Source organism: Triturus cristatus, chromosome 8 (assembly GCF_964204655.1).
Source record: "Triturus cristatus chromosome 8, aTriCri1.1, whole genome shotgun sequence".
NCBI classification, from domain to species: domain Eukaryota; kingdom Metazoa; phylum Chordata; class Amphibia; order Caudata; family Salamandridae; genus Triturus; species Triturus cristatus.
The window spans coordinates 3,745,049-3,763,142 of NC_140591.1; the positions used below are offsets into that span (position 1 = coordinate 3,745,049).

An 18,094-nucleotide genomic window follows, 5' to 3' on the forward strand; every position below is an offset into this window, starting at 1 on the left:
TTCGGATTCAAGAGGAACGAGTTCCATAGCATTGTTGCATAGTCCTTCATTCCTTATAGGTTGCTCTTCAAACGTGATGAGTCTTTCTGTTTGAACTTCTTGGATTGTAGCTAGAGGAGGGTGCCTGCTACTGTGGAGTCCACGAGGCCGACTGTTCAGTATTGGCCACATAGTTTGGTTTGATTAAGTCATTTGAGACAAATCTTTTCTCCTTTTTTCCGGCAAGAGGCGGGAGCAGCCCAGTTCCTGTTCCTTGTACAGCTAGGACCGGTACAGGCTTTCTATAGGATGGCCCGAATTCTTTCTTGTCCGCTATTTTTTCACTGATCAGATCCCCGACTTTTGGAATCCAGACAGTTCTTGCTGTGTCTGCCTTGACTTCCCCAGTGGCGGTCTGCTTTAGGTGGACATTGCTTTGTTTTGTCCTGGATTCATTTAGATCCTGTAAAACAGCCAAACGATCATGGATATCAAATGGTTTCTCATCCACCACTGCGCCTTCACAATCAAGATCATGTACTTACATTCTCATCTCAAATAGGACCTCATAAGGAGTGACACTCCCTAGAGAACTTCTTGGCTGGTTATTGAGGGCTCTCTGTACCCCATATAAGTGATTGTCCCAACTACTGCCCTTGCCTAATACCCTAGCTGTTAAAGATTGCTTTAAGTCCCGGTTTTTCCTCTCCACAACCGAATTTCCCTCAGGATGGTACGGAGAGGATTACCGCAATGCTACGCCCATGCTTTCCATGGCCTCTTTGTAAGCCTGAGACCTAAACGCCGGGCCACGGTCAGAATGTAATGTGCCAACTGCGTATGTCCCTATAAAGACTCACAAATCTTTTATAACAGTTCGAGCGTCAGCCGAGCGCTGAGGCCAAACCCATAGGAATCTGGAGCATGAATCCACTGCCACCAAGATATACTTGTAAGCCCCATCAGATTGTAAGGGGCCGCAGTGGTCCGAATATACACAAGCAAGAGGTTTGTCTGATTTTAATAATGGTGTCTGTGCCGGGTGTGCTATGGTTGAGCCTTTCATCTGTTGGCAGATGTCACATTTCAAGACGTAGTCTTTAGTTTGTTTGGTCAGACCTGGCCACCAATAGCGCTGTTTCAATAAAGAAATAGTTGCGCAACGCATGTGCACGCAGAGCCCAAACCCTCGTGTGCTGCTAGTATTAACCCTTGCCTACGATCCATATTTGGTATTACTCTATCCCCCACTCCAAAAATTTGAGCATATGGAATGTTGTGTGCATCTAACTTGTAGGAGTACTTGAGTGGGCATTTTTAGGTACTGCTGAGCTGCCTTTGCGAGAAGCAATGACAGCCACCATTATATCACCATCTATTCTCGTTTTAGAGCGAATTATTGCAGCTACGGAAGCCGTGTGTACATCCTCCTTTGCGGCTTCATCAGCCAATGAATTCCCTTCAACGTGAACGCCATCATGCTGATGACTCAATGTGTGTATCACGTGAGCCCGTGGTAGTTCACTTTTCAACTCTACTACCTCTTCCCATAGCATTTTATGCTTAATTGTGCCACCTTTCGTATCTTTAAACCCGTTTAGTTCCCAATGATGTAAGTACTCATTGTACGACTGTACACAGTAAAAGGAATCACACACAATTAGTGTGGGGAATTTGTGATCCATATTTGCAAGTGTTAGTGCTTTTAGTTCTGCCAACTGAGCCGTGCAGTCTCCTAGAGATTGCGTTTTAGTGTAACTTGGATGGAACTTCCCATCCTGCATGCAACCTTTAATGATAGCACATGCCGCGCTGTATTGTTGCTTACTCCTTATGGCCGGTTGAGCAGATCCGTCAGTGTAAATAATATATTCATCCTGAACTACAGGCAAGAGTTCATTCGGTAGAGGATATTCTTGTTTGTATTGCAGAAATGCTTGTGTTTTTAGACTTGGATCAAACCTATATTCAACATCCGTTGCAGTAAGATAATTAGCCCATTGTATCCATTTCAGATGTAAGGCTTTTGCATTTGGAATGCTAGCCTTTGTAACAGCTTCTAACGCTTGTACAGGGGTTCCGACAATTATGAGCTTCCCCTGAGCCAGTGCTCTTTCTCTTGCTACAGCGGTCTGAACTGCTGTCAGGATTTTCTCTGTTGAAGTGAAACGCATTTCTGCGTTTGTGTACAGGTGTGATTTGTATGCGATTGGTACTGTTTTGCCTTCATTGAAGGTTAAGTAAGTGTACCCGCATTGACCCGCTATTACACGGATCAACAAGTGGCGTACGTTTACGCGTGTCTGTAAGTGTTTGGAAGCTATCATGTCTTCTTGTAATGAATGTAGGATATTAGATTGTTCCTGTGTCCAATGTCTAACTGAAAATTCAGGTTTTTTTTTTTTTTTTTTTTTTTTTTGAAAACCTTTATTGACAGTTCAATAAGAACAAGTATGGGCCTACAACCCCCCAGGGCCGGCCGCTAAGCAATCAGAGCAATAACGACAAGTATAAACACAGGCAGCACTTCGGGGAGCAAAATCGTACTGTCAATACTGTGAACAGCGTAAGTAGGGCACCAGGAGAAAGAGGTTTTCATTTTATGATGAGACAAGGCAGAAGGATCAGGTGACAAGCAATTTTAAAACAGCGATCACGGATCTGCAGAGTAATGAACGTTAGCGATTTACAGCAATCTATTAGGTCAATGGCGCAAACACAAGAAGATCAGGATGGGGAAGAACATAATATACAGTTGCGCCCGCAGTCCCCCGCCAGAACTCCCCAAGAACACCCCGGAAGTTATGCAACGAGGCATAGCAAAAGGAGGTGTATCACGCTGATCCCAGAAAAAGAAAAACAAAAAGAATCAGAGCAGAAAAAGGAGGCCATGGAAAAAGAGATGAAAGAATACAGAATCCCCTCCCCCAACCCCCCACCCTGCACCTCTGCAGATGAGTACGGCCCCCCCCCCCAGCAGTGTGCCTGTCGCCCTGGAACCAGACCCGAAATATAGGAGAATAGGGAAAAAGAAGTAGGAAAGGACCCCCACCAGGCGGGGGGGTAGAGAAAGCATTTATAAACTGGAGGAGGGCCTTCATAACAGACCCCCGGCTTCTCCCTCCCGCACGGTAAGGTTCCCCTAAAGTGAACAAGGAACAGCACAAAGACAATCTTCTCAAACCACGATGGGGAGCATTATGCACCTATTGTGCCAGTAGCCATGTCAGGAGAGCACGCCACCCCTAAGCCCGCCCGTCCACTAGCCGACCACCCCCGAGGGGCCAGCCTCATCCCTGACCACTCTTTGGAATTCTGCCCATGCCAACCCCTCGACCCAGCACCATACCCAATGTTCCTAGGCAGAGGAATGTCCAACAACGACAGAGAAGCGACGCACACAGGTGGGGTGGAGGTCTAGGAGCATCAACACAGTCCGCCGCGTGAAGAAACAGGCTTCCCAGTGCTGCCCTAGGATCTGCACTGCATGCAAGGTTCAGGAAGGCAGAAGCAGCCAAAGCAGACATTAGTTGCTGGAGTTGTCCCTGGGTCGCAGGAGGGCATGTACGGGATGAGGCCACCACATCCCACTCAGGTCCAACGCCTCCGGGACAGATCAGGCCCTCAGAAGGCCGAACACACTGTAGCATACTGGCCGGGGCGTCCAGGTGTGTACTAACCTCAGGGGTGGCCGCCACAGCGTCCTCCTGCGCGTAGCGTGGGTAGTCTCCGAGTTCGTGCGGACAGGCGGGCCGCCACTGCCCCAACTCCGACGCCACACCATCGAGCCTACTCCCCAAGATCACGAAACCATGAACCAAGGAGGAGTGGAGAGTACCAAGAGCCTCGAGGAGGTCGCCGTACCCCAGCTCAGCTCTCTGCGATCTCGCCGCCACACTCCCAGAAGTCGTACGCTCACAGGCCCGCTGCGGCCCAGCGGACAGGATGGTAGGCTTCATCGCCCAAAGATGGCCGCCAAGTATGCCCGACCCTCACCGGGGCCGGGACAAGCGTCGCGATGTCCACGTCGCGGGTGACCGGGTTCCGGGGGCAAGCAAAAAACTATCCGCGGTCACAGGCAACAGTCGTCCCCACCACGGACCAGCTCCCGTAGAAATCCGGGGGCGGCCTGCAATGATCGGGGCAGGATACGGACGGCGGCCGGGCAGCTCACCAGCAAGGCAGGGGCAGTCACCGGAGGATCTAAGATTTGCACCCCCGGTCATGCACTCGGTCCGCTACGCTGGGCAGTAGAAGTGATCATGCCGAAATGTAGGCCGAGTTTGGCACCGCTCCGGTGGGCCGACTCCACCCGGTCACCACTAGCCGCTGTTGTCGCACTGCCACCCGGCCACTGCGTCCACTCGACGTCCCGGCTCCAGGGCCGCACCGGCCGCAAAGTTCAGATGCAGTTTTCTCCGGTGATACCGCAGCTAGAAACCTCGGAGTCACACAGTCGGGAGCCTCTCTCCTTCAGAAACACGACCACGTAGCACAGGTTGAGGATCTCAGGCAGGATATCCGTGCGGGATACGGAGGTTCACGGAGCCGGGAGTCTACGCTGCCGTCCCGGTCGCCATCTTGGCTCCTCCTCGAAAATTCAGGTTTTATTAAGTTATAGAAAGGTTTTACTCTTTCTGCGTAATCCAAAATGTAAGTTCTGCCGAACTTTAGGAATCCCAGTATTCTTTGTAAGTTTTTAAATGTTTTTGGAGGTTGGAGCAGTGCACACTTTTCTAAAAAGTTAGCTGCCAGGCTTTTTCCTTCACTTGAAAGCTCATATCCTAAGAACAGGACGCTGAGGTGAGCAATTTTTTATTTTTTAAAGTTACATTTGTAGACCTCAGAGGCGAATCCCATAATAATGGTGCTTACCCTGGTCAAGTGCCTCTTTAAATCATCATCCGTTAGATAAATATCATCCACATAGGACAATGCTTCCTCATCAAAATTTTTGAGTAACTCAGTTACTCTTGCTGAGAATACCGCCAGGCTGTTGTTATACTCCTGGGGGAGACGACAAAATTGTCGCTGGGACCCTAACGCTGAGAATGTGGTCAAATACCTGCGTTCAGGTGCTATATTTTGGCAGAAAATTCCATTTGATATCAAGTGTTGTTTTGTATTTCCGCACAATGTTATTCATCAATGCGTCCCTGTGTGCGTTTTGGACAGCGAATGTCTTTGTGCAAGTGTTGAAATGTCTGTAATTTAAAACTAGACGATATGAGTTGTCCGGTTTTGATAGGGAAAACAAAGGATTGGTCATTGGTGAGGTGCAATTTTCAATCACCCCCTGATATTCAAGTTGATCTAAGATCTCCCTGACCTGTTTTTTAGCTTCTTGCTTTATTGGATATTGCCTCTGAGCATTTGGTGAAACTTTTAATGGGATTATATGGTGGTTTGCCTCCTCATCCCACCCTGCATGATTTGTATACAATGCTGTAGCTGGGCTACTGCCCACTCCTGTGCATATGCATATTTAAGATGTATGGGAACGAGGTCGGAGAATGCTGGAAAAATTACGTTTTCCCCCCTAGGGCACTTCCTAACAAATGCTGGCGGCCAATCTTGTTCTGCTAATAGGATGTCATACCCAGATGACAGATTGTCCCAAAAGAGACCCTTAACTTTCCTGGGCTTGTCCCCTCCATTTGGAGTGTTATTAAATGTAACTTATGTGGGACGCTCACCCTTGTGTCTGTTATTTCCACCGTGATGTAATCATTCAAGTCCGCTGTCACCAGAAATTCCTTCAGGTTCTGGCGAGCTATAGTTACTTCTGCCGCACTGTCTGGCATTGTCTTAGCCCATTCCCCGTTCAGAAGCTGCGTCCTCAGTATTCTGAGCATGTCTGATCTTCAGAACTGCAACTTTCTTTTTCTTAAATTGAGGTTTTGATTTTGGCTTGTCTTCTTTTTTGGAAGTATTGTCTTGAGCGTGCTGCTTGTCTCTGGACTTTGTACGCTCTTCTTTGTGTTCCGACTGTCCTTCTCTCTCTGAGGTTTTCGATGAACCCTGAAAGGAACGAGAGGAACGTGTATCAGTATCCTGATACCTGTCAGGTTTCCTAATATTATCCCTATTCCTGAAATTATACCTCTTTTCAGAGGGCTCCTGTGGAGGAGATCTACCTCGGGATTGAGATCTCTTTTCTGTATAGTTTTGTTGTTTTTTATTATCCCACTTCTTTTTAGAAGAAACAGGTGTCTGCTTAGAAATGTCCTTTTCAGGACTGCCCATCAGTTGTGGTTTTAAAGCTTTCCCACCCAAACTGTCTCTGCCTAATTCTGCATATGCAGTTTCGATTATTGTGGTGTCAGGAAGGACTGACCGACTCTCCACCATGGCCCGTAATCCGCAACCCTAAACGTTCACCTACCGGCACTAGGACCCAGAATCCGGAGAACAGGCAAGCCGTACCTGGTCAAATAAACAATCCCTTCCGTATGCCGCCCTTACAGGAAGCACTCCGTCAGTTCCCGAGAGGAGGTGGGAACGAACCCGGAAGTACTCCAGAGAACGAGAAGAAAAGGAACCAATCACGGAACAGAAGGCGCGAAGAAGACGGAGAAAGGAAGAATACAGAGAACGAGGCGACGAGAGAAAGAAGCGTGGAGAACGAAGAAGACGGTGAAACCGAAGACAACCAAGGCGAGGAGGACGAAGAAGACGAGACGTGGTGTGAGGAGTGGTGGACACCTCAGGAGGAGGCTGGAGAGCGGCCGCAACTCGGGAGAAGAGTTGCGGCGGAGCCGGTGAGTGGTGCGGGACCGGGGAGGGGAGAAAGTGGGCGGTTAAAGATAAGGGAGGTGGGAGGTGTTGGGGTGACAAGGGAAACCGAGGGCACGTCCGAAACGTCTACTTCTTGTGCACGGACCCCCCCCCCCTTTGTGCCATAGCGTAATAGCGTTAACCCTGAGACCAGAAAAGACCTAGATAACCCTATGCATATTGAAGTCCCCTTCCTTCCTTGTACATAGATTGCATGGTTGATTGACCTCACAAATTGCACCTCCCGGCCTGAAAGACACCGTATCACTCCTGGGTTTGGTGAAGGAACTATCCTAGCATAATTCGACATATATCAGAACACTGACTGGCTCCTTTTTCTTTCCATGCTCATGAGCCTCCGGGGAAACACCACAGTTAAAGAAGAAGAACCATCCCGAGGGGAATTTACCGACAGAGACGCCTGGGCAGAAAAAGGAGAGAAAGCAGAAGATACTGAACACTTTTCCGTATCCCCAACCCCGTTAAGCGCAGCCCGAATAAAACTCGACCATTATCATCTTACATACAGCCTCCGCGTCTGTTTATCCGACCTGCCCTCCCACAGGTGGTGTCAGAAGTGGGATCATCCAAAGACATGGAAGCTGTACTCGCCAAGATGGCCGATAACCAAGAGAGCCTGGGTAAGGCTATGGAAAAGTTTCTGTCGGTAGTTGAACAAGACAGAGGAAAGTTCCAACAAGTGCTGTCCGACCAAGGACAATCACACGATACCGCCATGGGGAAACTTGCGGATGCTCTTGGACAACAGCGGGCCCCAAGCACCTTGCCGTCGGTCATTTTACAAAAATACGTGACAGGAGAAGATCCGGACTATTTTTTCAACAATTTTGAGAGAATGGCCATGGCAGCGGCGTGGCCAGTTGATAAATGGGGACAATATCTAGGGCCTTTGCTATCAGGAGAATTACAAGCCTCCTACCAAGCTGCTAATATTCAAGGAACCACTCCCTACGCCGATATTAAACGGTGCATCCTGGAAAGATTGGGGATAGACGATGATACCTATAGGTTGCGTTTCAGACAACTAAAAGAGGGACCCCAGGAAAACCCCCAGAGCATTGTATTTCCGGGTGAAAGACATGGCCGATCGATGGCTAAAGCCGGCCACTGCCACCAAGGACGAGATCATGGCGAAAGTTTATTTGGAACAGTATCTGTCCTCGCTCCACCCACCCATTCAGAAATGGGTAAGACAACACGCCAATTTTACTCTGGAAACAGCAGTGGAGATAGCAAGTGCCTACAGTAGAGCCCAAGACGTACAAAAAGGGCGTGAGGACCTCTCATGGAGACTGGGGGCCAGCGGACCCCATCGTACCCCTAGACCGCCCCTGAATAGAAAGCCGGAACCGGCAGTTCTTGTTCCTGGAACCCCGGTATTCAGGATTCCTGGTCCCCCGGTCATAAGAACATCTCAACCGGCCCTCAATGTTTTCATTGCGGAGCACTGGGACACATAGCTCGATTTTGTCCCCAAAAAGAGGAACCCATGGAAATAGGGGTAGCAAGAAATTATTGTTGTATGTCACAAGACGGTTCTGCCCCAACCTATCGTTGTGACGTACGAGGGAATGGACGACACATGACAGCTTTAGCTGACACGGGATGTCGACAGAGCGTAATACGGCCCCAAGAAGTGGGACCTGAACTCAAGACGTCCGGAGAGATCGTGAACATCCGATGTGTACATGGGGACACCAAGCCGTATCCTACCACCTAGGTGCATATACAACACCCCACCGATCCCGGTTCACAACTAAAAGTCGGTCTTATCCCACAACTTCCCGAACAGATCATATTAGGAAATGACTATCCGCACTTGTCTCAACTACTGGACGAGGCCAAACCAGAAGACAGGGACTGGTGGGTTGATGCTCCTTTCTCCCGAGACGACAACCCGGAATGGCCACCATTGAAAATGAGAAAATCAAAAACTCAGAGACGTAAGGAAAGGAAGAAACCCGCCATAGTCCTACCAGTGCAAATAGAGAACAACCCATGGGAAGACGACCGAAACTTCCATGCAGCACAAAGAGAAGACCCCCGTTCTTCAAGAAGCGTGGAATCAGGCCTTACCAAGCGAAGACCCTTCACATGTATGTCCTTATTTTTTTATTAACAGGGAGTTGTTGTATAGAAAGGCTGAGACTCACTCGACACCCCAGTTATTGGTTCCAGGCCCTTTTCGGGGAAAAGTCCTATATATGGCCCATAGTCATCTATTAGGGGGACACTTCAGCAATGAGAAAACTGAGAGCTCCATCACAGAGCAATTTTATTGGCCCGGGATATACAGTCAGGGGAAACAATATTGCAGGGAATGTCCCGTTTGCCAGAAGAATAGCCGTTATCGTCCCCCTAAGGCCCCGCTCCATCCTCTGCCCATTCTAGACGAACCCTTCCATAGAATAGGGATGGACATTATAGGCCCTCTTTTGCCCTCTCGTAGCGGCTGTCGCTACGTTCTAGTTATGGTAAACTACGCTACGCGATTCCCGGAAGCCATCGCCCTGAGACACCCTAATACATCTAGTATAGCCAAAGCCATGATCACAGTCTTTGCTAGGGTTGGTTTCCCAAAAGAGATTATAACCGATCAGGGAACCCCGTTCGTATCTAAATTGATGAAGCAGGTGTGTGCTCAATTGGGCATCAAACAGATACGAACGGCGGCTTATCACCCCCAGACGGACGGTTTGGTTGAGCGTTCTAACGCCACCCTCAAACTCACGCTAAAAAAACTCCTAGCCCTAGAATCGAGACGATGGGAAGACCTTTTACCCTTAGCTTTATATGCGATTCGTTGTAAACAACAAAAAAGCACGGGGTATTCCCCATTTGAGCTGCTTTATGGTCATCAACCCCGCTCTCTGTTAGATATGACACGGGAGAAATGGGAATCAGAACCAAATAACTCCACACCCCTCATCGAATACGTGAGCCAACTGAAGACACGTCTTCACCAGATACGTGCCATAGTCAGGGAAAATATGGAGAGAGGCCAAGATGCCCAAAAAGCCCAGTATGATAGGACGGCGAAGAACCGAGTCTTCGCCATAGGAGACGCGGTATTGTTAATGATGGCGTCATCTGACCACAAACTCCTAGGACAATGGCAGGGTCCCTATATCATACTTGAACAAGTAACTCCTGTTACGTATCGAATAGAACTTGTCAAAAACAGAGGGACATCCCAAATATACCATGTTAACCTCCTCAAGAAATGGGAGGGACCCCTTCCAGCCCTCGTAGGAAACACAGAGGTTATCCCACCCCTATTCGTTCAATGCATCGATTCTGATTTGCCAAACTCCCAAAAAACCACCCTAGTCGAGGTCTTAACACCCTTACAAGGAATCTTTTCTCAGACCCCAGGGAGAACCACCCTGTTGGAACACTCCATTAAAACCCGTCCCGGCAAGAGAGTGCGTCTCCGACCATATAGGATTCCGGAGGCTCGTCGAAACACCATACGAGAAGAGGTACAGAAGATGATCCAGATGGACATAAAAGAGCCCTCTACCAGTGAATGGAATTTCCCTATCGTACTGGTACCTAAACCGGACGGCTCTGTCCGTTTCTGTATCAATTTCAGAGAAGTAAACAAAATCTCCGAGTTCGATACGTACCCCCTGCCGAGAGTAGACGAAATGATCGAACGTATAGGGAAAGCGAAGTACATCAGTACCCTTGATCTGTGTAAAGGGTACTGGCAGATCCCCCTGAGAGCCGAAGACCGGGAAAAGACGGCCTTTTCCACACCGGACGGCCTTTTTCAATTCAGAGTATTGCCTTTTGGCTTACATGGAGCACCCGTTACTTTTCAAAGGGCCATGAATATAATCTTACGGCCCCATGAACAGTATGCCGAGGCTTATATTGACGACATCATTATTTTTAGCGACTCATGGAATGAACATTTTGTTCACCTGTCTCAGGTAGTAAGGTCCCTGGGAAACTATGGCTTAAACATCAACCCTGCCAAAAGCCATTTGGCTGCCCAAACAGTAAGATATTTGGGTTACCTATTGGGAGAAGGTGTCATACGACCCCAAAGCCAAAAGTTAGCAGCGATATCCCAAATACCGTTCCCACAGACAGCAAAAGACCTCCGTGCCTTTTTAGGGTTGCTGGGGTATTATCGTAGGTTTATTCCTCAGTTCTCACAAATAGCTGCCCCCCTCACAGACCTATTACAGAAGGCAATAAACACAGAACACAAATTCCGAAACCCTTCCCCAGAGACGGTACAAGCGTTTGAGAAATTAAAAGCGTCCCTTACTTCGGATACAGTACTGGCTAGTCCTGACTACACCTTACCCTTTATTCTACAAACAGACTCTTCCGATCATGGGTTGGGGGCCGTCCTATCCCAGAGGAATACACAGGGTGAGGAAAGGCCGCTGTTGTATATCAGTAGGAAACTGTTTCCTAGAGAACGGAATTACGCCGTCATTGAAAAGGAAGCCCTTGCCATCAAATGGGCCATTGACTCTTTGAAGTACTATTTAGAGGGACGTGAATTTACCCTATACACAGATCATGCGCCCTTGGAATGGATGGCTCGCAATAAAGGGAACAACGAAAGGGTATTGCGGTGGTTTTTAGCATTACAGCCCTACAACTTCCAAACCAAACATCGGAAAGGTACCGAACAGATAAATGCAGATTTTTTTTCCCGGTATCCTCAAGGGAACCCCCTTACTAGAAAGACAGCAAGGGAAAGGGGATGTCAGGAAGGACTGACCGACTCTCCACCATGGCCCGTAATCCGCAACCCTAAACGTTCACCTACCGGCACTAGGACCCAGAATCCGGAGAACAGGCAAGCCGTACCTGGTCAAATAAACAATCCCTTCCGTATGCCGCCCTTACAGGAAGCACTCCATCAGTTCCCGAGAGGAGGTGGGAACGAACCCGGAAGTACTCCCGAGAACGAGAAGAAAAGGAACCAATCACGGAACAGAAGGCGCGAAGAAGACGGAGAAAGGAAGAATACAGAAAACGAGGCGACGAGAGAAAGAAGCGTGGAGAACGAAGAAGACGGTGAAACCGAAGACAACCAAGGCGAGGAGGACGAAGAAGACGAGACGTGGTGTGAGGAGTGGTGGACACCTCAGGAGGAGGCTGGAGAGCGGCCGCAACTCGGGAGAAGAGTTGCGGCGGAGCCGGTGAGTGGTGCGGGACCGGGGAGGGGAGAAAGTGGGTGGTTAAAGGTAAGGGAGGTGGGAAGTGTTGGGGTGACAAGGGAAACCGAGGGCACGTCCGAAACGTCTACTTCTTGTGCACGGACCCCCCCCCTTTGTGCCATAGCGTAATAGCGTTAACCCTGAGACCAGAAAAGACCTAGATAACCCTATGCATATTGAAGTCCCCTTCCTTCCTTGTACATAGATTGCATGGTTGATTGACCTCACAAATTGCACCTCCCGGCCTGAAAGACACCGTATCACTCCTGGGTTTGGTGAAGGAACTATCCTAGCATAATTCGACATATATCAGAACACTGACTGGCTCCTTTTTCTTTCCATGCTCATGAGCCTCCGGGGAAACACCACAGTTAAAGAAGAAGAACCATCCCGAGGGGAATTTACCGACAGAGACGCCTGGGCAGAAAAAGGAGAGAAAGCAGAAGATACTGAACACTTTTCCGTATCCCCAACCCCGTTAAGCGCAGCCCGAATAAAACTCGACCATTATCATCTTACATACAGCCTCCGCGTCTGTTTATCCGACCTGCCCTCCCACATGTGGGTAGTTCATGTTGTTGAATCAATGGACCGAACTCCCTTAGGCGTTGGCGGATTGCCACTGACGCTGCTTCCCCTTTAATATTAGCAAGTATTATGGCTAATACCTGTTCGTAGTTATTTAATAACTTCAACCCTAGGTTCAGAGCAAGCTCTGCTCCATACTCGTTTTGTATTTGTCTTAATACATATGGTATTACTGCTAATGAAGGAATACCATGAGTCCTGGTATATATGGCAGCAAAGACTGTACCCCCATGTGCTACAATCCTCTAACTGTGGTGTTATCTCCATGGGCAAGCGGATTGTTAATATTCTGTGTTTTTCAAAGGTAGTAGTATTTGGGAATACTGCCTCGAACTGAGTTATTTTCTGAGCTACCCGGAATGGTATTTGTTCACATTTTGTGGGCATTTTGCCCATTACCGTGTGCAGTGTTTGTGGTGTGATTTTAGTTGCTGTACCCTGAGATTGAGTACCATTTCTGCAACTGTTGTTGGTTGGACTGTGAAAGTCCTCATGACGAATTGCGTCTGGTTTCTGTACATTCAAATTTAAATCTTTGTGTTGCATGAGTAAGTCTGGTAGTGGCATTGTATCAATGTCAGGATGTGGTGTGTAGGCCGCTAATATTGGCGATGTTGCCCCATTTCCTCCGAGCGGGCATAATCGTACTCTGTGTCTTAAGTGGGGTAGGGCGCCTTTAAACCAGTAAAATGTTCCTGGTACGTGAGTGGAACTTTTATGTCCTCGCAAGGACCATATACCGCTGGTGCATTTCCCACTGTGTAAGAGTGAAATGTGTGTGGTCTAGCATCTGCTTCTGGGAATGTAACCCACGAATAGAATACCTCTGTTTTGTTTGATTTGTGTGCCTCAATTACAAAAGTTACTAAGCCACCCCTTGCTGATAAACCATGTTCTAGTAGTTTCAGGGTGATAGTACGTCTGGATTTAGGTGGAATGAGAATTCCATCCACCTCTTCATCTTCTGCTGAGAGGCGACGCTCCAATACTGCGTTATTTTTGCCCTTTGTCATTTTGAAACAAAGAAGTTTGTTCAAGGGAACTGAGATAAGGTGTTATGCACAATTTAGGAACACTATGTCCTTCAAGCTTGATTAACCAGTTGCCAATAAATAGGATATTTCGTCTATTCAGCTTTGGCAGAGTTTGTGCCCATCCACTTCAGACGTCTCTGGTGTTTGTGAGTAGGGGTCTCTGAGAATTAGCACGTCTGAACTACTCAGATTCTACTGTTAAATAAATACCAAACCCATGTTGGGCGCCATGTTGTGTAGTTCCTATAGTACCCATGCAAGACCTGCGCATTTGGATAACATAAACTGTGGGATTGGTGGCAGATTGGTTCCATACAAACCCACCGAGAAATGTTAGCCTGTTTGCATTTAGCGAGCTCACAGTGCCACTAGTGTCTCCTCTTATCTATTCTGGCAACCTTTAGAACATGACAACCCTGATCCCCCAGGATCGTGGAAACAATGTACTACTTTTCGCTCAGTCACTCATGCTCATTTTGTTTATCTCAGAGATGCACAGAATAAACATTCTGGCTGTTTCAATAAGGGTTTATTGAACATTGTCGTGTAACATATATGAGCTGCAACAACCATTAGACAGTATCAGAGATATGATTAGCAGTACAGTGAATATAAAAGGATAGTACAGTTCTACCATCTTGCAATTAGCATGAATAAATACATGAATATAACATGCATGATAAAAGTGCGCGTACTCCTACAATGCCTATCTAGATGTACCTAAGTGTACCTAGCATGTGAGTAGGTGTAAAGCTAAGAATCCCTCTAGGATTTAGTCAAACCCCGTTACCTGAATTGTGAGAATGAAGAAGCCCTTCTTGGTCTCGAGTTGGACACCCCGCAAGGGATGTTCAGACCACTGTCAGCTGGAGCGTCTGCATGCAGGAGCGTCAGCGTCTCTTGGTCAGTGTGTTGGCCTGGAAGTCTCGGTTCCCTCTAACACTAGCAAGAGGTGCTGTATTTATACAGAAAGCATCTAGGGCTCCATTGTTCCTTGTTGCTTGTATTAGCCATTGTTGGATTTGAGGATGACGTATGGGATGCACCGTGTATGTAGATATGGGGAGGAAGGTGGTGTAGCCCCAGCCTGGTTTCTAAGAACCCTTATGAATATTCATTCATGCTGTGTGAGTCTATTGATGGAGTTATAGGACTCTATTGTTTAGGAGAAACCCTCCTTCTGCCCCCCCCGGACTAGAACTAGGTAAAGGTTCATTCCTAAAAGGCTTGTTACAGTGTAGTTTAGGGGAGGTAATGTAGGTGAACGGGTATGAGGTTACCCGGGCCTATATTAGGGTACCTATATGAAACATAACAGTATATGTAGCATCTGTTGTGATGGTGGAGACAGCAGTATTTGTAGCACCTGTTCTGATGGTGGAGACAACAGTATTTGTTCCACCTGTTGTGATGGTGGAGACAGCAGTATTTGTAGCACCTGTTGTGATTGTCTAGACAGCAGTATTAGTACCAACTGTTGTGATGGTGTAGACAGCAGTATTTGTAGCACCTTTTGAGATGGTCTAGACAGCAGTATTTGTAGCACCTGTCATGATGGTGTAGGCATCAGTATTTATAGCACCTGTTGTGATGGTGTAGAAGCAATATTTGTAGCACCTGTCGTGATGCTGGAGATAGCAGTATGTGTAGCACCTGTTGTGATGGTGTAGACAGCAGTATTTGTAGCACCTGTCGTGATGATGTAGACAGCAGTATTTGTAGCACCTGTTGTGATCGTGGCGACTGCAGTATTTGTAGCACCTGTTGTGATGGTGGGGACAGCAGTATTTATAGCACCTGTCGTGATGGTGGGGACAGCATTATTTGTAGCACCCATCGTGATGGCGGAGACAGTATTTGTAGCACCTGTCATGATTGTGGAGACAACAGTATTGTAGCACCTGCCGTGATGTTGGAGACAACAGTATTTGTAGCACCTGTCATGATGGTGCAGACAGCAGTATTTGTAGCACGTGTCATGATGGTGTAGACAGCAGTATTTGTAGCTCTCACACTAAGGAGCTACAGAGGGAAAAGTGATCAGGTCGCCATCACTCAAAGCAACCAACAATAACCATCAAACCTGATCCTCAACGGGCACTTGATTCTATCAACTTTATGAGTGGGATTGAGGATTTATTTTATATACCTCAACAACAACCCATCATAATATACAGGTATTGTCCCTACTCATTCAGTCCCTATTTTTTTAGAAAACTTCCTTCAACGAGGAAACGCTTGTCTGGACGTGAATGCGAGTTGGGACAACACAAGTGTCTTGCAAATAAAATAGATCTCACAGCACAATTGAGTACCTATTTGACGAGGTGGATAGCTGGTACGAGGGGCCTTAGCTACTTCACGTCACTGTGTTTTTTAAAAACAAGGGTCCAGAAAAGTGGATTAAGACCTCATGCCCTGACGAAATTGCCATCAAGCGATATAGGCAATGAAACATGTTGGCCCATCATTGAATGGTCTGCAAGCATGCAGTTTGTTTTTATTTTGAATAGACCCACGAGTTGCGAATAAAGTTGACACTTGGTGGATGTGTGGCCTATCTCAATTTTAATTTCACTGGGTTTCTTCTTTTTTCTTTGTTGTTAGTGAAACATATTTTTCACTGGTTTTCTGGACACCATCACACATATATATATTTTTGGAGCGAGATAGTCACCGATGATGAGAGACGTGGGCACGACTGGTGAGAACCAACCATTAAGCTCCTATTGTGTTGCGCACGTGAGGTGCTATCTCGCTTTTTCACAATTTTTTGTTTCACATACAACAGTCGTGGAGGGCACTTGTTTATAACACAGTGACGTATATATTGAAGGTTGTTTTCTAAAACATAGGGCCTGAATGAGGTGGGGCAATACCTGTGTATTATGAAGCGTTTTTGTTGAGGTATATGAAATGAATCCCCAATCCCATTCATAAAGTTGATAGAATCAAGTGCCCGTTGATGATCAGGTTTGATAGTTATTGTTAGCAGTCTTTGTAGCACCTGTTGTGATGGTGGAGACAGCAGTGTTTGTAGCACCTGTAGTGATGGTGTAGAAGCAGTAATTGTAGGACCTGTTGTGGTGGTGTAGGCTGCAGTATTTGTAGCTATTAGTAGTTGTCAATATCAGAGGCTCACACTGGACTCTCGCCAGCTGTGCAACAATGATGGTGCTCAAGGTAGGAGGTTGAACAGTGCCTCAAAGCAGCTCAGACTTGTGTAGAGCTCGCCTCGATGGTAGCTCTTAAGGCATGTCCATGTACATACAGAGGAGGCCGCACAGACGAGGAGACCACAGTCTCTGGACCCTGACGTACAGAGGAGGATACTACGGTCTCTGGACACTGACATACAGAGGAGGAGGCCACGGTCTCTGGACACTGACGTACAGAGCTGGAGGCCACGGTCTCTGGACACTGACGTACAGAGAAGGAGGCTACGGTCTCTGGACGCTGACGTACAGAGGTGGAGGCCATGGTCTCTGGACGTTGACGCACAGAGGAGGAGGCCACGGTCTCTGGATGCTGATGCACAAAGGAGGAGGCCACGGTCTCTGGACACACAGAGGAGGAGGCCAAGGTCTCTGGACGCTGACGTATAGAGGAGGAGGCCACGGTCTCTGGACGCTGATGTACAGAGCTGGAGGCCAAGGTCTCTAGATGCTGACGTACAGAGGAGGCGGCCACGGTCTCTGGACGCTGACGTACAGAGGAGGCGGCCACGGTCTCTGGATATCGACGTACAGAGAAGGAGGCCAAGGTCTCTGGACACTGATGTACAGAGGTGGAGGCCATGGTCTCTTGATATCGACGTACAGAGAAGGAGGCCAAGGCCTCTGGACGCTGACGTACAGCGGAGGAGGCCACGGTCTCTGTATGCTGATGTACAGAGGTGGAGGCCACGGTCTCTGGACTCTGATGTACAGAGGTGGAGGCCACGGTCTCTGGACACTGACGTACAGAGGAGAAGGCGACGGTCTCTGGATGCTGATGTACAGAGGTGGAGGCCACGGTCTCTGGACTCTGATGTACAGAGGTGGAGGCCACGGTCTCTGGACACTGACGTACAGAGGTGGAGGCCACGGTCTCTGGATGCTGACGCACAGAGGAGGCGGCCACGGTCTCTGGACGCTGGCGCACCGAGGAGGCCACGGTCTCTGGACGCTGACGCACCGAGGAGGCCACGGTCCCTGGATGCACAGGGGAGGAGGCCAAGGTCTCTGGACGCTGATGTACAGAGGTGGAGGCCATGGTCTCTGGATATTGACGTACAGCGAAGGAGGCCAAGGTCTCTGGACACTGACGTACAGAGGTGGAGGCCACGGTATCTTGATATCGACGTACAGAGAAGGAGGCAAAGGACTCTGGATGCTGACGCACAGAAGAGGAGGCCACGTTCTCTGGATGCTGACACACAGCGGAGGAGGCCACGGTCTCTGTATGCTGATGTACAGAGGTGGAGGCCACGGTCTCTGGACTCTGATGTACAGAGGTGGAGGCCAC

The 18,094-nt window shown here is 48.2% G+C and overlaps 1 protein-coding gene across 2 annotated transcripts in view; it reads left to right on the forward strand.

The window, feature by feature from the left end:
* The window catches only part of MAN1A2 (mannosidase alpha class 1A member 2), a 541,780-nt gene that overhangs the window by 137,639 nt on the left and 386,047 nt on the right, over positions 1–18,094 (forward strand). The window lies entirely within an intron of this gene.